Genomic DNA, 26748 nt, shown 5'->3' with positions numbered 1-26748 from the left:
CTTACATCTGGCAGGCAAAGGCAAGGTTCCCTGCTCCAGGAGAAAATATTCTAGTGTCTCTGTTTAGCAATGAATGAAAAAACAGTGTGCCTAAGATCCTTTGTGGACCCTTTTATAATTGAAAAAAAAAAAGCAAGTCCCCCATAGCCTCTACACATTAGGAGTGCCGTCATTTCTGCAGTAGAGACTGCAGGTGCACCTCTCTGCAGTAATTTGCAGAAATAACCAGAATTTTAGGGTCCACAGATCCAGGTTCGGTCCTGTGCTACCACTTTCCTTAAGCAACTCCTTTCCCCCGTTCTGTGCCTCAGTTTCCTTTTCTCCATTCTGTAGGGCTGATGAGAGAAGTGTTTTTCAAATTGCAAGTTTTGATCCTTCACAGGTAACATAATCAATTTAGTGGGCTGCAAACAACAAATTGGAAAAAAAAAAAAAACAACATTGTGAAGTTAAACAGTTTAGAATAGGGAATATCTGGTTGCATAAGTTTTGTGAAACTTCTATTCAATGTATAAAGGTGTGTGCTAGTATCATATGAAATACATATTATTGTTTTTTAAAGACTTCAAAACACTTTAATAGAATTGTCAAGGCTAGTAGCAGAAAAAGGTGATCAATGGGTTGACACTACTCTTAGCCTAATTGCCTATTTCCCATTGTTTTTCTGAGGACTGAGCCTGGCTCCAAGTGAACACGCAATTTGGCTCAACTCTCTAACTGCCGGACACAGTGACCTAGAAAAAGAGATGGTCAATGTTACATTTATTCTCCAACATGACATCAGCCTGAAATCATTGCAAAAATAATAATATTATAATTATTGAGTGAGGACCTGTTCTGTGCCAAACTCTGGGCTAAGGGATTTGAATATATAATAGTTCATTCTATTAATTAAATTTGATTATATATTAAGTGGATGCTGCTATCATCCTTTTTCCAAAAAGGAAACTGAGGCACAGAAAAGTAGTGATGTGTCTTTCATTCCAAGGTCACTCCACTTCTGAAGATAATGAGCCCTTATCTCTATCCACCTCTGCAGTCTTTTCCATTACACACTTTTTCCAAGCAGCTGAGATGCTTTGCAACAAGATTGCTTTGAAAGAGCAGTTAGTTCCATCGGTGGCAGACCAGGCTGCATTGCATAAATGCAGGAGGACATTGGTGGAATTGAGTTGTTTTACATTTCTAAGAAAGCAATCAAACCACCCTTCACGAAGATGTGGATTCCAGAAGGCCTGAATTAACCTAAGAGGTCTACATTGGGGCCATTTTCACTCTACGAATTTTCTTCCAGATCATTTGGTCCTTCCAGCTTTTCCCAAATTGCCAACAAGTAGAGAGAAAATTCTGGTTACTTTATGTATGGGTATACCTCTCTCATTTGCAAATCTTTATTCTCCAGAGAAACGGTTGTTTTGGGTTTTGTTTTACAAATATTTCGGCATATTGAATTTGACTACTTTGTTGGTGAAGCCACGTTTAACCAGGGACATTAGTTAGTAACTTCTTCTTCAGTGTACCTAAAAATAGAAGATAAAGGGAACTATGAATCAGTTGTCTTCATGTTAGAGAATTTGGTGTTTTTACATCTGCCATCCCAGATTACAGCACACCCACTACCCCCTAGTTCCAGGGAAATTAGTCAGGGCTTAAATCAAACTTTAACCTTATTCAAATTAAAAATACAATTTAGCACATTGGTTTCACATGTTTCTATTTTCTGGCCTCAAAAACACTAACAGTTCTTTGACTACAGTGGTGGAAATCCTATGTAGCACTCAATACCCAACACAGCTTCCCCAACCCCACAAGCTGAGCCGTCCTTATGCTCCCACAATGCTTTGAAAAATGTTCTAGGCTCCTACCTCCATCCCGCCAACTCATCCCAGAATTTCTCCAGGGCTATAACCCATTGTGCTCATGTTTAGCAGGACAACTACACCCAACACAGGTGGAGGGCAAATTCCCTGCACAGAGAAGCCTTCAATGTCTGTTACTGCAAAGGGTTCCTTTTTCAGTTTTTACTTTTTATTGAAGCATAATATGCATGTAGAAAGAGGCACATGTGACTCTTAATAGCTCAATGAATTTTCACAAAGTGAAAGAGGATATCACCAGCACCCCCAGAAGCCATGCACCATAACTCCCCTCCCCAAATGTGATAACTACACTGATTGCCTACAGCATAGTTGAGCTTTGCTTATTTTCGAACTTCATGAAAATGGAATCACAGCAGGACCACTCTTGGTCTAGGTTTTTCTCACCCAACATTATGTTTGTGAGATTTAACCTGTCATTTTGTGTAGCATCGATTAATTCATCCTTATTGCTGTATAGCACTGCACTCTATAACTGTACTGTTATTTATTTATCCCATCTATTGCCATTGAACATTTGGGTTGTTCTTGTGAATAGAGCAGTTGTGAATATACTTGAGTATTTCTTTCTATTGAATATTTACTTAAGGGTACAATGGTTCAGTTTTAGTGAATATTGCTCATTTCCAAGGTGATTGTAGAAACTAACAAGCTGATTCCAAAATTTACATGAAAACACAAAGCCAAGATGATAGGGAAAAACAAAACTTCACTTCTTTTACTAGCACATAGTATAAAAACTACAGTGATGAAGCATGTAATAACATGGATGGACCTAGAGAACATTATGCTGAGTGAGTCTAGCCAAAAACTAAAAGACAAATACTGTATGGTCCCAATGATGTGACTCGACATTCGAGAATAAACTTGGAATATGTCATTGGTAACAGAGTTCAGCAGGAGTTAGAAACAAGGTAAGATAATGGGTAATTGGAGCTGATGGGATACAGACTGTGCAATAGGACTAGATACAAAAACTCAAAAATGGACAGCACAATAATACCTAATTGTAAAGTAATCATGTTAAAACACTGAATGAAGCTGCATCCGAGCTATAGGTTTTTGTTTTGTTTTGTTTTGTTTTGTTCTTACTATTATTACTTTTATTTTTTTTCTCTATATTAACATTCTATATCTTTTTCTGTTGTGTTGCTAGTTCTTCTAAACCGATGCAAATGTACTAAGAAACGATGATCATGCATCTATGTGATGATGTTAAGAATTACTGATTGCATATATAGAATGGTATGATTTCTAAAAAAAATGGACAGCACAATACTACCTAATTGTAATGTAATTATGTTAAAACACTGAATGAAGCTGCATCTGAGCTATAGTTTTTTTTCTTATATATTTTTGTATTTTTATTTTTATTTTTATTTTTTCTCTATATTATCATTTTATTTCTTTTTCTGTTGTCTTGCTATTTCTTTTTCTAAATCGATGCATATGTACTAAGAAATGATGATCATACATCTATGTGATGATATTAAGAATTACTGATTGCATATGTAGAATGGAATGATTTCTAAATGTTGTGTTAGTTAATTTTTTTAATTAATAAAAAATTAAAATTAAAATTAAAAAAAAAAAACTACAGTGATTAAGACGGTGTAATTTGGGCACAAATAGATCAGTGGATCAGAAGAGAGAATCTAAAAGCAGACTTAAGACCTAGGTGCTACTTTAATACAGAGGAGAAAGGGTGATCTTTTCAATAAATGGTGCTGGATCAATAAGACAAACAGATGGAAAAAGATCTTGATCACACAATTAATATCAGTTCCTGAGGGATTATAGATCTAAATGTCAAAGACAGAAGCATAAAGCTTCTATAAGAAAATACAGAAGGCTCCAATGTTCTGGAGCAGCTAGAAGGAAGAATCTGAAGGGATAGTATGGTTGCCCATGACAGACTCTGGGATCTGTCCTGTAACTACTTGTTGAAGAGTGCTTTGAAAACTATGGCTTTTTTCTTTCTTTGCTTTTGTGTATATGTTATATTACACAACAGGGAAGGGCAAGGAGATGGGGAGGGATTCTAGGTCAAAGGTTGAAGCCATGGTCCTGAGTATACTTTACTTAAGGGACCACTGGCAAAATCAGTTTGCACGTTAATTATGTTAATCACTTCTCCCTCTTAAATGCCACTATTTATGTGTTTAGGTAAAGGTTTGATGGAAGGTGGAGCCACAGAAGTCTCTCCATGCATCCCAATACTTGAGATGGGAAGCAAGCAGCTTCCCTTCCTTGATGCCTCTGCCCTTTCCTTTCCAGACTCCTCTCTCCTGGGTTAAGGAAGTGCTGCAGTTTGCTCTGAGAGCGATGTGACCTGAAGTAAAAATGCAAGGATGGAAACAGCATTTGACTTTCAGTCTGCGTCTAAGAAGCAAGTACTACCTCTGGGCCAGGCACGGTGCTGGCAAAGAGGTTACAGAAGTGACCAGAACAAAACAGTTCCTGCTTTCAGCTGAGTTCCTGGTCTAGAAAGGAAAACAGTGAACTGATGAAGAAATTACAAAGCAACATGACAAATGCCAAGTAGAGAAGATCTAAGATGCCAGAGAAGCATAGGGCAGATCAGAGGAAATGATCACTAAAGGAAGGCGTGCAGACTTGTGAGAGTGAACAACTGCTTTCCTTCCTTCCTTCCCTCCTTCCTTCTTTCATTTCTTCCCTCCTTCCTTCCCATCTTTTTTGGGGGTGGAGAAACAGTTACAATTAACCCCATACTCTGCCAAGCACAGTTTAAGTAACCCTGTAGAGGTTATCTATGTTATACTTCCAGAACATTCTGAAGTTATCATCATCCCCAATAGACAGGTGAGGAAAGAGAGTGTCCTGGAGAAGAGGTGAAACTTGTGGTCATCATTACTAAGGACTAAGGTTCAGCCCTAGGTCTCTGTGACTCCAATGCCTAAGTGCTAAGTTCAAGGATGAGCACATTGATGTTGAGAATTTTGGAGGCGGGAAAGTCCATTTTGGAAAATGGGAGAAAGGACTCCCTGAAGGACTTAGGAATGTCTTTTATTTCTTTATAAAATGGTCAGTCTGGAAAAGACATGGGAAGTCACCTGTCTAGTTTGCTAGCTACTGGAATGCAATATACCAGAAACAGAACAGCTTTTAACAAAGAGAACTTAATAAGTTGCTAGTTTACAGTTCTAAGGCCGAGAAAATGTCCCAATTAAAGCAAGTCTATAAAAACGTCCAATTTAAGGCATCCAGGGAAAGATACCTTGGTTCAAGAAGGCCAATGAAGTTCAGGGTCTCTCTCTCAAGTGAGAAGGCACGTGGTGAACACAGTCAGGGCTTCTGTCTAGGCTGGAAGGGCACGTGGCGAATACGGTGTCATCTGCTAGCTTTCTCTCCTGGCTTCCGGTTTCATGAAGCTCCCCGGGAAGCGTTTTCCTTCTTCATTTCCAAAGGTTGCTGGCTGGTGGACTCTCTGCTTCATAGTGTTGTTCTCTATGAATCTCTCATTCTCCAAAATATTTCCTCTTTTATAGGACTCCAGTAAACCAATCAAGACCCACCCAAATGGGTGGAGACATGTTGTCCCCTAATCCAGTTTAACAACCATTCTTAACTAAATCACATCATCTGGGGAGATGATCTCATTACAGTTTCAAGCATACAGTATTGAATAGAAATTATTCTACCTTTATGAAATGGGATTTATATTAAAACGGCTTTTCTTAAGGGGCATACTTCCTTTCAAACCAGCACATCACCTAATCCTGTTTCTTCATTGTGCAATTGGAGAACCTGAAGCCTAGAGAAAAGAGATGTGCCCAAGATGACGATGCAGTGAGGTTTCTAGCTAGATCCTAGGTCTCCTGACCCTGGGGCAGTGCTGGGGATCTCTACTTTGCCTCAAGATCAAAGAGCCAGATGATACAGGGGAAACATGCTTGATGCTGTGCTGCCTGAAAAGTGAAAAAGAAATCATTCCAGAACCTTGAAATTCAGCAGTATAGAGTCTTGTGGAAGGTTCCATTCCTCTGCTCAGAATCAGGGAAGACTTCTTGGAGGAGGTTACAAGGAAGATGGCACCACACTCAGGACAACCATAGGGGAATTCCAGGTCATGAAGTCACACCTAGAAGGTATGCATGATAATGGCAGCTAACATTTATACAGCCTGTATTGTACCAGTTTAAGCCCCACACAAACCCTATAAGGTAGGTACAGTAATATTCCCATTTGACAGAAGGGGAAATTGGCATGTAAAGGAGAAGTAACTTGCCCAATGGTATGCAGCTGGAAAGTGGCAGGTTGCAGAATGGGACCTTTGGCTGGAGTGACTCCTGCATTCTCAATGCCTGAAGGGAGTCCCAAGGGTCAGCCATGGGGGTGAGGATTAGAAAGAGGGGTAGGAGATAATGCACTGGATCTCCTTCTAAGACAGCTCCTCGTCAACCAGCTGGATCCGTCGGTTCAAGGAGGCCACCTCGGCCTCATCCTGTTCCTGGGCCCACCATTCTCCCTCCACTTTCGGCTCTCTCCTCAGCATCATCGACCTCCTGCTGTAGAACCTCGATCTTGTGCTTCACCGCCTCGATGGTGGTGCTCCCACTCAATTCCCCTTTTTGGTGAGGTTTCTGTGAGGTGTGCATCCTGCAGCTTATTGGCTTAAAATGTACCCTCCTTTGGTGTGGTCTCTTTTGGGGGCAGATTGGGAGAAAGAGAAACCAATAATGCAACTGTTTTGATACTGAAAATTGACAAAATTTCTTTTTGAAATAAAGAACCAGTCCCTCTAATCCTCAAAAAAAAAAAAAGTGAACAGAGAGAACCAAGTGCTAGAGAAAAAGCAGGGAAAGAGATGTACATATTCACTGTCAGTAACGAAATGAGAGGTACAGCCCGTCAAAGGGCATAAGATACTGAAACCCATTGCTCAGTATATACCTAGAGGAACTGAGTGTGGGGACAGAAGTGGACATTTGTACACTGGTGCTTTTGGCGGCAGTGTTTGAAATCCACAATGGATGGAGAAGGCCTAAAGGTACAACGACTGAGGAATGCAAGGGGGAACTATGGTGTATACAGACAATGGACAACTGAGCAGCCACAAGAAGGAATGAAGTTGTGAGAGATACAATTGGGTGAATGAGCCTAAGGACTGACTGTATGTTGGATGAAATGTCAGGAACAAAAAGACAAATATTATCATGCCTCACTCATATGGACCAACTATAATATAAAGATAAAAATAGAGAAGTGTTTGCAAAGTCCCCTTGGGGGGACTGGGGAGAAAGGAGGAAATACTCAACGTGCCCATTTGGAGAATTTCTGATATTCTCTCAAGCAATGAGGACAACCAAATCAGTAGGCTGAGCGAGCCCTCGATCTTGAGGTTTGCCCCATGAAATTTATTCCTGCAAAGTATAGGCTAAGCCTACTTAAAATTATGCCCAAGAGTCACCCCCAGAGAACCTCTTTTTTGCTAAGATGTGGCCTCTTTCTCTCTAAGCCAACTTGACAGGTAAACTCACTGTCCTTCCCCGTCTATGTGGGCAATGACTCCCAGGGGTGTAAATCTCCCTGGGAACATGGGGCAGAAATCCCAGGATTAGCCAGGACCAGCATCAAGGGATTAAGAAAGACTTCTTGACCAAAAGAAGGAAGAGAGAAATGAGACAAAATAAAGTTTCAGTGGCTTAGAGATTTTAAACAGAATTGAGAGGTTATCCTAGAAGTTATTCTTATGCATTATATAGATATCCCTTTTGAGTATATTGTATATCAGAGTGGCTGTAGGAAAGTACCTGAAACTGTTGAGCTGTATTCCGGTAGCCTTGATTTTTGAAAAGGACTGTATAATGATATAACTTTTTCCATGTGACTGTGTGATTGTGAAAACCTTGTGTCTGTTGCTCCTTTTATCCAGGGTATGGACAGATGAATAAAAAAATATGGATAAAGAATAAATAAACAATAGGGGACAAAGAAAAAAATAAACTGGGTAGATGGAAATAGGTGGTCAATGAGAGGGAGGGATAGGAGTATGGTATCTATAAGGGTTCTGTTTTTTCTTTTTATTTCTTTTTCTGGAGTGATGCAAATGATCATGATGAGGAATACACAAATATGTAATGACATTGTGAGCCACTGATTGTACACCATGTATGGACTGTACATGTGTGAAGATTTATCAATACAAATATTTTTTAAAAAGAGAGAGAGAGAGAAATCCACTGGCCCTTGGAATGTTGAGCAGGTTACCGCACATCACAAAGGAAATGGGGGACAAGAGAAACCCACATGGGGAGTGATGAAGTTTTCAGAATCCCGCAGAACATTCGCCTGCCCTAGAGGGACAAGCATTCTTCCTTAGATGGCCCCCATTACTTCCAAGGAAGAGTATCCCTCAACTGACCCCCTTCCACCCCAGACCTTCTCAAGGAGCCATTTGGGTTTGGTTCATCCATTAACCATTCACTGAACACCTGCCCAGTACCTGGAGAGGAGAGAAAAAGGAAACTGGCAACACTCCTGGTCCCAGTGACCTCCCCATCCAGTTGAGGAGACAGACAGGATTAAGATGGACCAGGGAGAAAATGCTGGCAACCAGGGTGTTGTTCTCAAAGAGGTACTTTCACTTTTCACTGTAAATCAATATGTGATATGATATGCTATGCTATGAAATGATATGATTGATATGATATGGTGTGATACAATATATGATATGGTATGGAATGTTATGGTAGGGTATGGAATATCATACAATATAAGGTATGGAATATAATACAATATAATATAATGATATAGTATGATATAAAGTAATAACCAAAGCAGTAATACACAATACAAATAATCCATATCTCAGAGCTTGATGAACGCAACCCTGGCCTGAGAAAGGAGGTGGTCCCCGGTGGGTAGACTAATCAGGCCTGTGAGCTCTGCAGTCCCCCTTCCCTAGACCCCAAGGCCACAGAGCCCTCTCACAGCTGTGCCACTCTCTGAAGCCCAGCAGTAAGTCAGCTGCCCTTCCCTTGGAGCCAGCCTGACCTCACCGCTCATCTTTGATCGAAACCACTACACTTCACTTAACCTCAGCTTCCTCAACCATAAATAGGCCCGATAAGGCCAACCTTCCAGAGCAGCCATGGGGAACAAATGAGACTCAAGATCTCACCATTGGCAAGACTCACAGCTTCCAGTCATGACCTTCCTGCCCTGGCCAAGCCCCCTTCCTGCGCCTCACCAGCCTCCCAGCTCCCATCCTCTGCCCGCCTCCCACACTGCAGGTAGGTATCATTCCAAAACACAGGCCTGATCTGGAACTTCCCCAGCTCCCTCCAGATAAAATCCAAACATCTGCAGGGTGCCACGCGAGAGCCCTCGCTTTCTACCACTGGCCCATGAACAGAGTGTCCCTCCCTTCCCCACCAGGACATTCATCCTTGACTTTGCACATCTCTCTCCAGCTAGGATGCCCCTGCCATTCTCCTGATGACCTGCCATGCATCCTCAAGCCCTGGCTCCAATGTCACTGCCTTCTTAAAGCCGCCCCAGGCCCCTCCTGCCCTCCCTATTGTCAGTCCTGCCTGCTCTTGGCACCCTACGCTTTCCTCTACCACAGCATTCATGTCCATACTGCCTTTAACTATTTAGGTGGGTTTTTTTCCTCTACTAAAACATGAGGTCCTTGAGGACAAAGAGGGATCTGCTTCTCAGATAGACAGCTTCATTACTTTTAGTCTGCCACCAAATTACAAGGTACCCCGTTATTTCACATACCAGTAAAAGAGGAAAAACACTGCCAACTATAACATGACACATTGCTTTCTGATTGCTCAGAAATGGCATTTTATATTTACTGCAAGCGCTCTTAAGGACTTACTTGGATATACACTTTCATGTCATTTTTCATTCTCATGCATATAAATATTTCCATAGACACCAATCATTGATTAGGGCATTGCATTTGCCTTACAACTACCACCTGCCCAACAACCGTGGCAAGAACCATCAACTGCAACTCCTACCACAACTTCAAAGATGCTAAAGTAGGAAAAAATTAATGTGCCCTAGACTCCATGGAATGCACAGCATCCCCCCCTCTCCTCAACTAGTTAGTGCTTGGCACACCCAAGATGCTCAGTCAGTATTTGCAGGCCAGCTGTTAGTTTATGATATCATCCAGGCCAAATTAAATTGAGGTGGCCATTTCTGTATTGCTCTGGACCTCTCAGAGTGGCACGCTGGTACCCAGACCTACAGAAGATCATTTGTGAAAGACAGGAGGGCAAAGGAGCAGAGGAGGGAGAGAAGCCCAGAAGTGGGTGGAACAGTGCAGGTAGAAGGCAGGTGTGAACTTCTTCAAACCCTCTGACATTTGGCCGAGTCAGGCTGAGACTGGGCTTCAGAGCACATTTTGGCTCTTACAGTGTATCTTTATTTACATACAAACATTTGGACCCCATGTCCAGAAACAGAAATGAGTATCATGCTCTGTTTTTCCAGCTGCCCCCCACTTCAATGAAATGCAAGCTGGAAAAGGGACTCTCTTTTTTTGGATAGTGGGGAAAGGGGAAATAGTCATAAACTAAGCAAAATAATTACCTTTCCAGGCCAGAAACACCTCACTGTGTCTCCATGTGGATACAATTTTGTTTGAATGAGTTGAACTAAATTTAATCTGGCTGATCTTGAATTATCAAAAAACACACACAAACCTTTACCTGAGGGGATGAAAAAAAGACCCGATGGCTTGCTACTGTATTTTAAGCTCAGATAAATTTAGGGGGTGGTTTCTCAAGCATCTGATGTTTGGCCACCTACACACAGAGAAGTGGCTATAGATTCTCAAGATGTCAAACCAAGTTGCTTGACATCACACAAAATAAAAGAGGCAGGACAAGGAAGCTTGACTGTGTCCTCGGATGGATGGATGAGCCCTGGACTCACAGGCAAGGGACCCACGTCTGCTGGGTACCCTCAGAAAGTCAGCTAACTGGTCTAAGACCCGTGTGCAAAATGGGTCCCCCCTTGGGCAGGCTGATTGTGCAAGTATTTAAGGCCAGGGGCATTGGAACAGGCTCTTGGGGGTCCCTTTCCTCCCACAGTGACAGGAAGTAACTCTTTAGTAGCTGGATCTTAGGGAGGACCAGAGAGCTCCAGGGTCCCTTCCCAAAACAACTGCAGCAGTGCCACATGAATATTACCCTGTCTGTGCACTTTCTGTGAAGATTAAATGAGGTAGTGCAAATGAATGAATGAGTGAGTGAGTGAATGGGCATCTTGGGCTATGTTCATGAGTCAAGAATGCTCCCATTCAGCAAACATGAATTAAACATCTATAATGGGCTGGGGATGAAAACCAGTTTCAGAGAGAATCATTGTCCTCTCCCCCTGGAGGAGAGGAAGACACGTAAATGGATACACAGGGTCATGGCCACGTGCAAGTGCAATGATAGTGATTGTCTGGAAGCACCGAAGCTGGACAACCCAACCTATCCTTGGGTCTTCAGGAAGTAAGTGATGGATGGGAAAGTCCACATGACAGTACGAGCAAGGGCACAGAGAAAAAGGCAAAAGAAAGCAAATACAAACAAGCAAAAACAACTTGCCTTGTTCAAGAAGCTACAGGCTGTCATAGTGATGGGGTTCGTAGAGAGGCAGATAAGGATCCATCTTTTTAGACTTGAAGGTCAGCGTTAGAGAATCCAAAGACAGGCAGTGGCAAGTTATCTGTGTGCAGAATGGCTTGGTGGTGCTGAGAGTGGAAGCTGGAAGGCCATTTGGAGAGCTCTTGCAAGGTCCCAGGTTAATGATGATGAGGCAAAACAAGCAAACAGAAACATTGGTAGCATAAATTTAAAATATGGATTTGCATTTTTTTGTGTATCTGTTTTCAAGTGGAAGTGTGAGAGCAAGACAACTAGAGTCAAAGCTAGGTCAGCCAATGTAAGGCTAGGTAGAAAGTGACATGTTCAAGAAGTATTGAGAAGTATTCGAGAGATTAATTATGGTAAGGAGGGGAGTTAACAAGGGGAACTCCAAGATGTCTGTATTGAGCGACCCAGAAGTGGCAGTTTCACCAAGATCAGGAAAAAAGGAATAAGAGCAGGTTTGGGGCCAAGATGTCTGGGGCATATTAAATTGGAGCAGTCTGTTGGACATCTCAGTGGACGTGTTCAGTAGGCAGGTTTTCCTAACAATCCTACTGTTTTTCCCAAGATTTGCTCTGAGTCACACTCTCCAAGCCCTGGGGCAGAAAAGATAAGTCTATCAATGGCAAAGATTTTCCTTTTAATGATCTTTGTTTAACCCAGTGGTTAAAAAAAGTCACTAAAGATGATGCCAAACGTAACATTTTTTTCCTTAGAATTCATGCAGAAAAGTGCATAAATTCTAAGTGCACAGCTCAACAAGCATGTCGTTTTGATGTAGTAGAGACCTAACAAAAACCCACTGAGAAATTTTTAGAAATACATGAAAACAGAAGCCAGACACTTCTTCACTTTTAAGAACTTTCATTTCAGGAGGATGGACTTGGAGCAGTCGTTGAAATGGCCATACCATGAAAGCCAACCACCTTTCTTCAGGTGGAGTAAAGACTCTTTGGATCCTGACCCTTGCCCATTTCTTCCTTATCTACTGTAACATACCACCATCCCTTCCCGAACCCTACTCCAGCCTCGATGCTCGTATCCCCACTGCTCACCTGTCTATCCAGGCCGCCAGGGTTCTCCTACCTTCCCCCATGTTCATTAAGTGGATTATCTCTCTCAGGCTTTAAGGCCAATTCCAATGACGCTGCTTCTGTGAAGTCTTCCTCTTCCACTCTCCCACACCCACCTCGATTGCACACCATTTCAGTTGTTCTTTTCTATTTCTAAACACTGTAACAACACAATTTACATTGCAGTCTGTCCAGATTGAATTGGATCCCATTCCCATCATTAGCACTCAACAAATATCTGTTTTAGAAGGAAGGCAGAAAAGAAGAGAGGAAAGGTAGACATGAATCAACATATGAAAAGCATTCACCCATATTCTGTTCCTGTGCCTGACAAAAATGCACTTGCCGTGAAAGAACAGGAATCAGAGGTGCCAGGTCTGAGTCCCACCTTTAAAATTGACCAACTGTGGGTCATGGACAAATCAGCTAAGACCACAGACAAATCAGTCTGCCTCTCTACCCTCAGATTCCTCCCGTCTTTCAAATTTCCATGGCTCTTAAGCCGTGAATTTAGAATTAGAATAGACAGCAAGTAGTGATCTTGTACTATTTCCACCATCTCTCATTTGGGCTCCACTCACGTGAATAGAAACTGATGCAGAACATATTTCTTTTCATTTTTACACTCTGGAATGTAAAACTGAAAGAGAGGAGGGAGAGGAACAAGAAATGTTAAATTTTCTCGACATAGGATACAATAAAGATAAATAATATGGAATTTTAATAGTTCTTTAAGAAAGGTCGATTCAATAGCCCTGTTAGCAAACTTGACATTGGCCTTCTCTCTTTCTGCAAGGGCAATGACATGCATACATTCTCAAGGGCAAACCAGCCAACCACCGCGCATCTGTCATTCTTCCTTTATGAGGCTTCTCCATTCAGACCCCATTTTCTTGTACACAATTCATTTTATTAAATGGCAACAGATGAAATTAGGAGTGGGAGAATCCAGGCATGTGTTTGGGTTCGAGATGTGTCTAGTGTGATTTTTCAAATACTTTGGGTTTGGCAAAAGTCAAAACACATTCTGTCAAGTTCCTTTTTCCCCTTCTTTTTAAGCCCGTGTGCATTCAAGAGAAATGTGGCCCATCTGATTCTCATTCATTTTCGCTTAACTCAACAAAAAGTTGTCTCGGAAGAGCTAGAAAATGTCCAAGCAGGAAATCCAGCCTCTTTAATGGAAGCCTTATTACAATCTCTTTCTCTCAACCCCAGACAGCTTGATGTTCTCCAAACAGGCCAAGCATTTTGCAGTTGCTCCCTAAACCTGGGATGCCCTTTCCCCCTGCACCCTTCTGAGCCTCATTCTTTTTCCTACAAGCCCAATCCAACTGCTTTCTCCTCTTCTCAACTTGCAAATCATCACCAGATCCTCTGAAGTCCTGTGGCCCTGGTAGTCACAACCAGCCCTTATTCCAAACTGCTTTGGATTACAGTTGGTTGTTGAACCAGGTCTGCTGAGCCCTTGCTGATTTGTGCTTGACCTTGGCCTTAATTAAAGGCCTTCACAAGAAATGGCAGACAAAAATTGGCATTTGTGGTAAAACCGTTGCTCAAAACGTTGTTTCTATCAGTGTCCCAACAGGGGTTTCCAGGGGAGAAGGGACCCTGAGGACCCAAGTAACAATAGACTGTTTTTTCTCTGGTAACAAGAGCCATAGAACTCAGACTCTTCCCTTTTTATCCGTCAGGAAGCAAAGAGCTAAGCTGGAGGCTCGGTCATAGCAACTGACTGTGTTACATGCCTGCTTCCTTCTTTTTTTCTACTTGATTTTCTATTTCTATATTATTAAATGCATCAAGGAAAGAAAATCATTTCCTTCATTGTGAGTCACAAAGTCTTTGTTGAAAGTGACAAGGTAAAGTAAAAATAACAAAGTCTCTTCCTGGTGGTTGCAGCTGCAGAAGGGGCCTGATTATTTAGGGATATGAAGAAAAAGCCTTTTGTTTTTCATTTTACATTTTTCATAAACCGTTAGAACTTTCACTCTGTGAATGAATATATTAGTGGATACACTCTATTGCTTTCAGAACACTTGTCACTTTATGTTACAATTTCGTTGAAAGGCTTCACCTCTCAGGCAATGTCTTATTTATTTCGATTTTCTAGAGGAGGGGCATTGAATGATTAAAGAAATAAATGTAATTGCAGCTATGCTAAGCTTAGAAATTTAAAGGCATAAATACCTGCTCTTAAAAGATCACTTATCTGTATGTGATTGTGAAAACCCTGTGTCTGATGCTCCTTTTACCTAGGTTATGAACGGATGAGTAAAAAATATGGATAAAAATAAACAAGTTGTAGGGGGATCAAAGGTTAAAATAAATTGAGTAGATTGAAGTATTAGTGGTCAATGAGAGGGAGGAGTAAGGAGTATGGTATGTATGGGTTTTTTCTTTTTTCTTTCTTTTGCTGGAGGGATACAAATGTTCTGAAAATGATCATGGTGATGAATACACAACTATGTGATAATATTGTGAGCCACTGGTTGTGTACCATGTATGGAATGTTTGTATGTTAAGTTTTTTCAATAAAATATATTTTTAAAAAAATCACTTGTCTAATTTCAGAGGTCACAACTTCTCTGTTCCCACTCTACTCTCTGTACACGCCAAGGAGACCAGCTCCCCCATTACAAGAACCCCTGTCCTGTGCGTCCCCCCTTACAGCAGTTACTGCTCCCTGTTATTCTGTGGTTGATTAATGTCTTTCTCCAGCAATAGACAGTAAGCATCCTCCCTATCGTAGGGATCACATTTAGCTTTGTTCATGCACCACACCCGACACAGAGCTGGTGCTTGCTGGACATTAGCTGTATGAATGAATGAATAATGAGTGAATGAATTCTCCCTCCACGAGCTCATCCACACACAGTCTTCTGCCTCTTACACTGTTGCATAGATCACGGAGGGGCAGATGTTGATGCAGACCTCCCCTCGGTTTTTCAGGCTGATTGCAGTGGACACACAACACTTGACGCCGAGACAGGAAGAAACTCAAAATGGCAAATGGAGCACTCCAGCTTGCAGGGCCCTATGAGGGCTGGACAAACAACACAGAGCCCAAACAAGTTTTTTAAAAGCATACTACTGTAAAGGAGTCCTGACTGTGTCCTTTCAAAAATATTCCCAGCAAATAAGAAGAAAACTTTGAGAAGACTGAGGCAACCAGGGAATATAGTGCATAGACCACAGCTTCGCAGCACTGAGAGAACACGGAGCCCACAAAAGAAAGGAGAAGAAAGAATCAGTGTTATGTTAAAGGGAAGGCAGAGCCACTCTTAGAACTGCTTTTGTCTAGACAGACAACACATTTTTTTTTAAAGGATCAAAGTTGCTTTACTTTCAGCAGAACTGCAGGGAGAGTTAAGAAGATGAGATGTCTCAGCTTTGGGAGCCAGCAGATCTGGGGGCTTTTTTCATTTCACCCATTGAGAAGTTCTAGGTTAAGGATATCCAGAAAAAGTCAAGAATTGACCCAACCATCCAGATCAGTCCTGAGGCTTTTGAACTACAAGGGGAACCTGGCTCCACTCCCTCCTTGGTTTTATAGACCAATAGCTGGACTTGTAGTCAGAGCTAAATAAATACCGGCCCAGGCTCACACATGTGAGCTAGCCAAGCCCAGTCTAGAACCCTTGACTTCTAGCCCCTGCCCACCCTGCTCTGCTGCTACACAAGACCCCATCCCCAAGCTTGCCAAACCAAACTGACCATCTGTGAGCTTTGCTTTCAGATCAGCCCTGTTAGCTCTGATTAGGAACTATCTAGGGTCTGTTATCTCTTAGTTGTTTTTCTATCCCTCCAGCATCCCTGAGACATCTGCAAATACCAACTTGGAAAATAAACAGTGGCTCTCCTGGTACTATCTTTTCTTAAGTATCAACTGGTTTCAGGCAAACATACTGATCATGTCCCAGTGTCCTTGAACGCCAAGACAAATGCATTTGGCTAGCCCTTGAACTCGAGGGGGGAACTGAGGCTTATCTCCCAGGCCCCAGTGTCAAGGCTAGCATCAGGCTCACAGTAGGACAACAGAAATGGGAGGCTGCAAAAATTACACAGACTTTGACATCGAAACCAGAAATAAGTGGGTTACATCCCTGACTTGGCCAGAAGTGTATACAATTACTAGCCTCTAAGGGCCTCAGTGTTTTCACTTGTAAAACAATGTAAATCTCAACCACCTTATAGAATTGCAATGAGGTCAGAAAGAGACAACAATGTATACAAAACACCAGATGCAGGAGATGCCCCATAAATTTGTAGCCCTGCCAATCACCACGTCCTCTATCAATGTTTTTGCCATGAAAGAGCAATGTCTCTGCAATGAAAGAATGAAGTCAAAATTTATAGTGGATCTTTTCTAGGAGACAAGCAAGAAATAAGGAGGAGTAACAAATGCTTTTACCCAGCCTGCAAATGGTCAGAGTTTCCTTTGCTCTTTATCGTCAGAGCTGAGAGCCTTATTTTAAAGCCTGCCTTGCCTTATCCCAACTTCTGCTTCATCTCCTAGTGAAGTCATAATGCCGAGTTCTCTCTGTCTATTGACACAGAAAGCCTGTGAGTCACAAATTCAACAGAATGACTTTGCTGCAGTGTGATTGACTGGAAAATGTTCCCTCATCTGAAAATTTTGTCAAGCAAATGGACATGCTTATTTTTACAACATGGAGTGCAGCCTCTTTATTTATTTGACACTGGTCTCTCCTATGCAATGTTCAAGTTCACGAAGGGAGGGTTTGCATTATTTCATGCTTTTGCTCATGAAGTGACATATATTTCCCCCCTCCCTCTCCTCCCTTCCTGCTGACTATTATATCTAAAGCAAACAGTCCCAGCACAATAGTTAGACTGCACTTGAATTTGGTGTTTACTTGACATTTACACACTGGCCATGCTGGACAGCTCAGTCATTCCAGAACAGGGGCTCGGCCAGCAGGCATTGTGCTCCACTTGTGCCCAAGCCTGGGCAATGTGAACTCCTGAGACAGCTAGGCAGTGGTCTCAAGACTTTGCTTAAGCTGCTTTTTTTTTTTTTTAACTTTGTTTTATTGTATCATATAACATATATACAAAGCAAAGAAATAAAGAAGCAATAGTTTTCAAAGCACTCTTCAAAAAGTGGTTACAGGACAGATTCCAGAGTTTGTCATGGGCTACCATATGATCCTCTCATATTTTTCCTTCTAGCAGCTCCTGAATATAGGAGGCTAGAGGGCTTAAATACTTTTTCATCATCACAATCGACTTTTTTTTCCTTCTATTTTTGTGAACCATAACATATATACTAAAAAGCTATAAATTTCCAAGCACAGCACCACAATTAGTTGTAGAGCATATTTCAGACTTTGACATGGGTTGCAATTTCACAATTTTAGTGTTTTACTTCCAGCCACCCTAAAATACTGGAGTCTAAAAGAGATATGAATTTAGTGATTCAGCATTCATACTCATTTGTTAAGTCCTGTCTTCTATGTATGATTCCACCATCGCCTTAAGCTGTTATTTTTTCACTCTTCAGGGAGAATTAGGATATGTCAGGGGAGAGGAGGAGGGTATCAGAATTTCTTATATCTACCCAGGAAGTGGTTCTCTAATCCAAGTCGGGCAGACTGGTCAGGCTGATACACTATCTCTCACCTGAAATTCCAACTCGGACCCTGCCATAGTGAACATTCTAAAACTCAAATCTATTCTATTTCCCAGTGCTAAATCTCCTCAATACTGCATGCACATCACTACTATGATGAACTTAATCCCCAATCCTATTCCATTTTCTGTATGACTGGATTAATAATACCTACTTCACAGCATTATTGTGAGCAGAAAGTATGCAAAATTCTGAGCTCAGGTTCAGACTCCTAGAAGGTGCTCTAAAAATATTGGTTCTCATTCCCTTCCCTTCCTGAGGTCTGTGTTGCTGATTTTGGAAGCAGCAAGGGGCTCCTGGAAGTGCAGACTGTGGAGGTTCCTATGTCAGTGCAGCTTGATGCCTGCTTTGGAAAGAGGTTCTGGACTTGGACACCTGTGTCCTAGTCTCAGCTCTGCCAATGTGCAGCATCAGCAAGTTACCTCTGTTCCCTGGGCCCCTATTTCTAAACATGCAAGGTGGGGGCCTTTGATTCCATTCTAACATTGTACAATTTCCGGAACTCTTCAAAGTTTGGAGGAAGTCCAAACTAACTGCCATAAAAAGTTTGACTAACCCCAAAGCTGATATATCTCAATGTTGACGCCAGTATTTAAAGGAAGCTATAAAAGAACAAATGAAAAGAATTAGTGGAAAAGAACGCACAGTACTGGGAATCCTATAAGGAAATCAGTACCTTTGAAATCTTGCTGATGGGAATGTAAATTGATGTAAATTTTTTAAGCAAAAAGGGTAAAATAAGTTCATGCCCATTGACCCAGTAAAACAATTTCTATAAATTTAGCCTAAGGAAATAATCACATTTGTCTAAGGGTATGCATGGAAATGTTGTGATAGAGAAAAACTGGAAACAATCTAAATGTTCATGAAAGGGGGACTGATAAAATAGTAGTATTAGGAAATACTATGATGTGTCAAAAATTATAAAGTCTTTCTATGCATTAGCAAGAATAGATGTTTCTAAGTGATACATTACTGAGTGAAAATAAAAGCAAATTTGCAAAGCTAAGCACAAATAATCTGCATTTAAAAGATTTTTTAATGTTCTCATATACACATAAAAATTTTGGAAAAAAAGAAGTGTTCATCTAAGTCTTCTCCAAAGAGTTAGGATATGGGTCTTTTACTTGAAACACACTTATTGATTGAGTTTTTAAAAATAAGTATGCATTATTTTTTTAAGTCACAAAGCACTTCACCTTTTAAAAAATAAAAGCAAAAGGGAACAAGGGACTTCAGATTAAGATTGGCATATTAAACAAATATTTTTTCTAATGCTCCTTCTGAAACCTTATTAAAGGAACAGTAAAGCAATGGAAAAAGCAAAAAGCACAAGGACAAAAGAATGGGAGCTGGGAAGCAGATGGGCAAAAGGCCACAGACTTAGTGGAGAAAGTGGAAAATTAAGCAGGGGGATTTCAAGATACAGGACCCCTGAAAGGATCAGGAAATAGAAATACCAGGTAACTTGAAAAGTGGGATATATGTGAGGGTGGGTGAAACCAGGATAACCGATTGAAAGCCTATTTATGAAGAAACTAAAAAATAATGATCTGCATACACACACACATACACACATGCATGCATACATAAGCAGTTAGCTCTGTGCTCTGTGCTCTGTGCAGCTGCGTGACTGTGTTTCCACTTCCCTGAGCAGAAGTCTAGAGGTTTACTCCCTGGAGAACTTGAACAAGAGACTGGACTCTGGGAAGCCAGGCATAGCACAAACTAGGTGGATTAACAGACAGTCTGCCTGTGTCGGTTCCAAAACTACCAGTCTCCTCACTTACTCAGCTGCAGAATCCTGGGCAAGTTACTTAACCACTCTACACTGCAGTTTTTTTACAACTGTAAAGTGGAGTTCATTCATTAAACACATATGCATTGCACACCTATTGTGTGCCAGCAAACTGCATTGTATTCTAGACTAAGAACGAGTCAGGCCAAGGTCCCTTAAAACTCGCATTCCAGTGCATGGATGGCAGAGCCAACTCGGAAGAGTGTTGTGAAGATGAGATGACTTACTGCACATAAGGTGTTTAACACAGGACTTGGCAGGTACAGTGGCTTGAGAGTTGGGACATTATTAATTTGAGTGTTATTAATTCCAGTGTTATTTTCTTCCAGGAAAGAGGAGCCTAGAACTTTACCAACATGTCAGCCAGTGTATGATCCTTCAACAGTGGACTTGATATTGAAGTTTCCTTCTTTCCAATCTAACTCTTGACTGCTTTATGAAGGGATGAGGTCACAGTCTTTCTGGGTTTGATATAGGCAAATGGTGGGAACCCAGGAACTGAGCGTTCCAAGCTAATTCATCTCTGGTCCTTCTTGAAACAGTATCTTTGTGAGACTTAGGTGGGCATGGTCCCTGATTGCTGCATCTGTAGTCATGTGAGAATATTTAGGGTGAAAAGAAAATACTGTGACAAAACATTCAAGCATTAAAACCAAGATATTGCATCGTCTTCCAATGTTTGGTCCTGCAGAACCTATTGCAAGATTGCAAATGGGGATTAGCTATGTCACAGTTCATAGATAAAGAGAAATTAACATTAATGGCTGTTTTGCCAGTACTTTTCACATCCAATGTCTCACTTAATCCTCCCCACTGCCTTGGTGGGCAGTTATGTTCATTTTACAGCAAGGAACATGGAGTGCAGCTAGAGGGTGTCATTTGCCCAAGGTCACCCCAATAGCAAGAGGCAGGCCAGGGTCTGGTGTTCAAATTCTTGGGCACCAAAGTCCCAGCTCCCCACCCCTACTTCCACCCCGATAGTCCTGCACTACTTCCTTCACTTCCAGTAATCCAGTGAATTCTGTCAAGGTCCTCTCCATAACTGAGTTATAGCAGGAAGGCTCAAAGAATAAACCCAGATAATGTTACTCTAATCTGCACTCAGATAGTTCAAAGATTGTCTTTAAAGAAGCACAAAAGAGTTTCTATTTTGATGGTAAACTCAGTTTGCAGAACGAAACATCAGAATATTGAAACTCAACAGTTCAGTGTTCCCTACAAACACTTCACTCTGAGATCTTTGTTGGGTAAATGCAGTAATCAAAAAGATGCAGCAGTAACTGATGATAAGACTGAGTTCTGAGAATAGATTACCTTCCTGAACATCTATGATAATGCTGGGAATTCCTATAAGATTAAATAACTATTCAAGGGGTTTCCTACTCCAAGAAACTTCTAATCAGCCCTTGCTGCAAGAGGAACAAGTGTCTAGATTTGCACTATCAACTTTGAAACAATGCATCAAGCACAATATGAGACATTTAAGCTCTATCAGAAATTTATTTTGGCTTTTTTTTTTTTTTAACATTGGCCCTGGCCAAACTCCTAATGCCCTGAACAGTACATTAAACTGATTAACGAACACAATGTTTGTGATAAAGAGTCAACCAAAGAGTAATCAAATGTATTATTAATTTTTATTTTTAAATCGTTTCCCTGGTTCATGATACATAATGTCAAACTGGCAAAAATAACCTCTCCTCTTCTCCCGCCCACAAACTGAGAAGAAAATTAAAAACAGAATTGTTTGTTTCTTGTTTGCATTTCTCAGGGTGTGAAGCACTCATTTTCAAACCCTCAAAACCCTTACACTTTTCATAATGTAAAAATCTTACCTGCATTCTGATCAGAACCATGTTTTACTTTGAAGGGTGAAATTGTCCTGAATCTGAGGCACTGATGCTTTTAAATAAAGGAAGTAGATTTTTATTTTATTTTTTTGCATGGGAAGGCAAGAACTCTTCCATTGAGCCACCGTGGCCCACCCGGAAGTAGAATTTTTGAGAGTATTAAGTCATCGATCTCTCTTTTGGAGCGCCTTCTCCCCAGAGGAAGAGCTTGCCAAGCAGGGAAAACTTGGTGGGCCAAGTCAAGGTGAAAATTAAAAAATTCTAGGAATGGGTTTTCTCTGCTGGCTTGGCTTCTTTGCTCATTCTTTTACTTTTAAATGTATTTGTTTTTAAATGTATATCATATTGGGGGATTTTTCTGTGGCCTTAAAAACAGTCATGTGGATAAAGATGGCAAATGCCAGCCCCTAACTTCTTTTAAGAGAGCTATGCATCTTACTCTTAAAAGATAACACCCTTAATTTAAACAGACACATGAAAATAAGCAACCTAAAAGGGGGTTCTTTGTATCTTATAATCTCAGAACAAGCTGAAGACATTGAAAAACTGGATTTAACATAATGCTATTGGAACAGTTCAAAGGTCTTTAAGATAACCCCATTAAGTTTAGATTTTCTTTTTAAACAGTTTAAAGAATGGGTCAGGCCTAAGAGTTTTGGACTAAAGAATGCTACTTAAGTGATCAAACTTAAGGGTTCATGAAAAAGATTTTACTTAGATTTCTGAGAATTGATGTTTTAAATGTCTGTGATTCATTTTCTGCTCTAAAAACTTCAATACCCAACATTTGGGGTTTGAAAGGCAACGCAATTGGCTACAGAAAAGAGTTGACTTTTTCTCCATTTGGTTTTAGTTTGGCTTTTGGTTGTTTTCTGTTTGTGTTTTCTAGTTCGTCTTATTACAGTACCTTGGCCAGGGCTGAGCTCTCACTTTGCCCAGCAGTCTTTAGAGGACAAAGTTACAACCGCCTTTATTTTCTGCCTCCCTCATAGAACTTTCCAAAGAAAGAAAAGCAGCCTGTGAAGGAGGAAGAAAGGGATGGAAAAATGAGTACCAAGCCAGTGAACTCTCAACCAGAAAAAAAAACCCACACTGAACAGGGTTCATTGCAAAAATAGATTCACCAAAGCAGTTTTTGCTTATTTCATTCATTCTGCAATGGAATGTAACTGAGCAACTGTCCCAAAGATGCCACAGGAGAACTGGAGCCACAAGGAGGTGACCAGTTCATGGCAGTCCACTGGGTGAATGTCACAACAGAGAGCAAAGAGGACCAAGGACTAACCTAAATGACCCTTGTAGACCAGAAAGGCAGACTTTGGAGCCCAGGTAAGATGAGGGCTCTGAGGGGAGAAGGGACATTTCAGATGAGAAAAACAGAATGAAAATATACACTGTGTATTCAGGCAATGGAGTTTCTATAGGTCTAGACGAGAAAGAGAGTTTGGTACATCAGGCTGAGGTGTTAGATCTTGCTCCCCTGGGCAAAGGGGAGCCACTGAAAGATTGGCAGGAAGTTGAGTGGTGGTTGGTGAGCAAAATGGACCAGAGCAGGGATTTCAGGGATGAGACATGGAGGAGGGAGATGTGGAGGACAGTTTGGAGGCTGCAGCAACAGTTAAAAACTATGAATGAGGAGGGCTTGAATCAAAGCATCACACCTGGGTAATAGAAAAGATATTTAAATACCAAAACGGCCAAACTCTGTGGGTGCCAGGATGCCCCTGGTCAGAAAGTGAGAGGAGAGGAGGAAAACCAAGGCTTTTAGCATGGGAAGGTGGGAAAGGGTGATGAAATAACGTAGGAAAAATTGCAATAAGTCTGGGTGGAGGGAGGATAGGGAAGGTGTTCAGTTTGGGACCTGTCGAGAACTGGGCAAGGTCAGGGATTGGAAGAGAAGACGCCTTGAAAAGAGAATTATTTGAGTCTTCAATTGGGAGGTGAAAGGAAAGACCAGGTTTGTGCTAATAGACTTTAAAAAGAAAAAGTATGTCATTTATTCATTCAACAAACACTTTCGAGCGTTTTCAGATTGCAAGGCAGGTACTCTTCTAGGACCTGGGGATATAGTAGTGAACACAGCAACAGCCCCGTCCTTGTGATACAGGGCCCTGGAGACCACTGCTGATATTAACAGCTCTCATGTTTTCAGCATCAAGTCCTGCATTTAACGCTTTACGTGGATGATCCCATTTAACCCTCATCACTCTAAGACGTATAGGTACTATTACTATCCCCATTTTACAGACGACCAAACAGGCAAAGTGAGGTCAGCTAGGTGCACAGCTAGAAAGAAGCACAGCCAAAGTAAAAACCCAGGCTGTCTCACTCAACCACAAGACTGAGGATAGAACGAAACTAGAGTTGTATGTTACCACTGATATGAAATATCTAGAATAAACTACTTTAGAGAGACAGAAAGTAGATTAGAGATGACTGGGGACTGGTGCAGGGGGTAGAGGGGAATGGGGAGTGATTGCTTAATGGATCCAGAGTCTGTTTGGAGTGATGAGAAAGCTTTGGGATTGGATAGTGGTGATGGCAACACATTATTGTGAACATAATTACTACCATTGAACTGTGTGCTTGACAATGGTTAAAATAGGAAATTTTATGTTATATGTTACCACAATTAAAAAAAAAAATAGAGACCGTAGTTTACAAGGAGATTAGAGTGGAAGCTGAGAAAAGCTTTGTCACCTAAGAAAGTCACAAGCCTCTCTCAGAGTTATTAGTAGGAGTTTCATTTCAAAGTAATTCGGCTACTTAAAATCATGTCCTGCTTTCACCTTCTTGAAAAGCAGTTTTGGCACAGTTAGGCACACACATCCCAGGCCAGGGCGCAGGCAGGTCCTGGGGGGTGGGGGTGGGGGTGGAGGAGGTGGGGGGGCGGGGAGTGGATTCCTAGTTCTTCTCGTTGAGATGTCCACTTGAAATATTTCTTCAGCTTCTTCAATCATCACTCCCCTCCATGGCTCCACTTGAACTCCTCAGCACTGATGGTTTACATCACATCTTCTGCCAACTCATGCAGTTTGTGCTGAAAAAAGAAAAATCTATTTTATAACTCCAAGGACATTAATAATTAACTTCCATACCACAAAACTTGTAATATCAGTTTGCTAAAATAAAGTCACCAGTAAGTATTTAATTCTTCTTTAAAGGGTGTCTTCTATTATTATTTTAGAGTGCAATTTAGTCATCAAAGGTTTACTCAGCCTCATGCTTATAAATTATATAGGGCAGGGATTTAACTCTTCTGGACCTACCTGTTCTGAAGGCCCCAGAGGAGGGTCATAGCTCTCATGTCACCCTAGGCACCTGCCTTGAAAGGAGATGATTTGTGAGCTTCAAGTTCCCTAGCTCTTTCAGAAATCTGGGGCAAATACAGAGATTTCCCTTTATGATGCAATCAGAGGAATAAGCAGATAGTTGTCTGCATGAAGAGGCACTGGCTTTTATCCTCCAGAAAGCTGTTGGGAAACTACAAGTTCATCTTTTTTGAGTTTCAGAATCTTGCCTTGATTATACAATAAGAAGAGTGGCTTTGCAATCCATCTGTGTAATATTTTCATGTGGTGCTTGGTACTGGTTTTTTGAGGGGGAAGGGATACTGCCTTAGATAAATAAGGGCAAAACAGAAAAAAATCTCGGTGTGCTGGCTACCTAAGGTGGAAATCCCAGTTTACCTCGGGATGGAGCGTCCTGACTGCCAGTCAAGGGTGCGTTCAATTCCATCAGGTTTAGGGAACTTGGCCTTGATGGAAAAGTGGAAAACTATGCCACACAACCCTCCAGTCCTAGCATCCCAAGTTTTCTTGCCGTCACCCTTCAGGGTGACGGCAGAAGGGGGCAACAGGTGTCTTTTTTTTTTTGTACCCTCTTTTTTAAACTGCTGAAATTTCCGAAGAGTTAAAGTAATAGCTTTGACCCTCTCGGGTGGAATTGAGGCCTTGGGGCCCCGGGATCCCCGCCAAAGCATGTCCCCCTCCCCCCAGCTGCGGGTCTTCTCAGCCTTGGGCCAAAGTCATCTTCGTGGGCCCCCAACTTCCGGGACCTAGAGGGGACCCTGGCCGAGTCACTTCTTTGGGGGCGAGATGCATTCCAAGAATGCGTCTGTAGGCGACGAGGAGCGAAAACGCAGCGGCAGGAAGTATTCGGAGGAATCCGCAAAGGTACCAGAAGCGCAGGACTCAAAACAGGTGACAACGACAAAAAGTTCGAGGCAGCAAGGGCTCAAGGAGCGCAGGGGCGCGCGCCCACTGCCGGATGCTGGGGCTCCGAGTCTTGCCACAAGCCCCCTCCTTCCTTTTCTTTCCCTGGCTGACACTGGGCGGGGAGCGGCCGCTTTTACGCGCGAGGGGGCTCGGTGGAGAGGGCGGAGCCCCGCTCCGGGCGCCTGAATGTAAACCAAACACCTCGCTAGCCTACGTTTAGCAAGCGATACCCAACACCACACTCACGTAAAAAAAAAAAAAAAAAAAAAGTACTGTTTGCAGAGAAGACGAGGACGAAAACATTTCCCGGCTGGAAAATTACTGATCACAAACTGAGAAAGGGGTGGTGTGTGTATGTGTGTGTGTGTGTAGGGGGTGGAAGGCGACGTTGTAAGTAAGACTGGAATAACGGTCGCCCTTTCCTTTTCTCCTCCCCGTGTGCAGGGACAAGTTGCCGCGAGCTCGGCGAGCCCTTCTCGGGAACCCGGGTCCCACCACGTCGCGCCATTTCCTACCACCGACCACTTTCCAGCCAAACTTGGGCGGGCTCGACCTGTCCAGAGTCTCAGGTGAAGGGAGAGCGTGGCCATTTGACCTTTACCTCGCCATTTCACCTCTTTATGACTCAGTTTTCTCATCCATAAAGCGGAAAGGAGA

At 41.9% G+C, this 26748-nt stretch overlaps 2 long non-coding RNA genes across 3 annotated transcripts; both read right to left on the bottom strand.

Moving 5' to 3' along the window:
* Positions 1 to 1320: 1320 nt before the first annotated feature.
* LOC143659458 (uncharacterized) lies at positions 1321 to 17090 on the bottom strand. 2 transcript variants are annotated; one of them, XR_013163554.1, is made up of 5 exons: positions 16985 to 17090; positions 13155 to 13213; positions 12556 to 12811; positions 11459 to 11639; positions 1321 to 1520 (listed from the first exon to the last, which is right to left on the bottom strand). It is a non-coding gene; the product is annotated as an uncharacterized LOC143659458 (long non-coding RNA). The 2 variants fall into 2 exon arrangements; XR_013163551.1 differs by having other exon boundaries at positions 12556 to 12733.
* A 7512-nt stretch (positions 17091 to 24602) lies between these two features.
* On the bottom strand, positions 24603 to 25555 carry LOC143667264 (uncharacterized). Its single transcript, XR_013167970.1, has 2 exons — positions 25144 to 25555; positions 24603 to 24914 (listed from the first exon to the last, which is right to left on the bottom strand). It is a non-coding gene; the product is annotated as an uncharacterized LOC143667264 (long non-coding RNA).
* Between the last annotated feature and the right edge of the window lie 1193 nt (positions 25556 to 26748).

The sequence above is a fragment of the Tamandua tetradactyla genome, chromosome 2 (genome assembly GCF_023851605.1).
Source record: "Tamandua tetradactyla isolate mTamTet1 chromosome 2, mTamTet1.pri, whole genome shotgun sequence".
In the NCBI taxonomy this organism is placed as follows: Eukaryota; Metazoa; Chordata; class Mammalia; order Pilosa; family Myrmecophagidae; genus Tamandua; species Tamandua tetradactyla.
The sequence above is the reverse complement of the archived record's forward strand: the minus strand, read 5'-3'. Positions and strand labels throughout refer to the sequence as shown.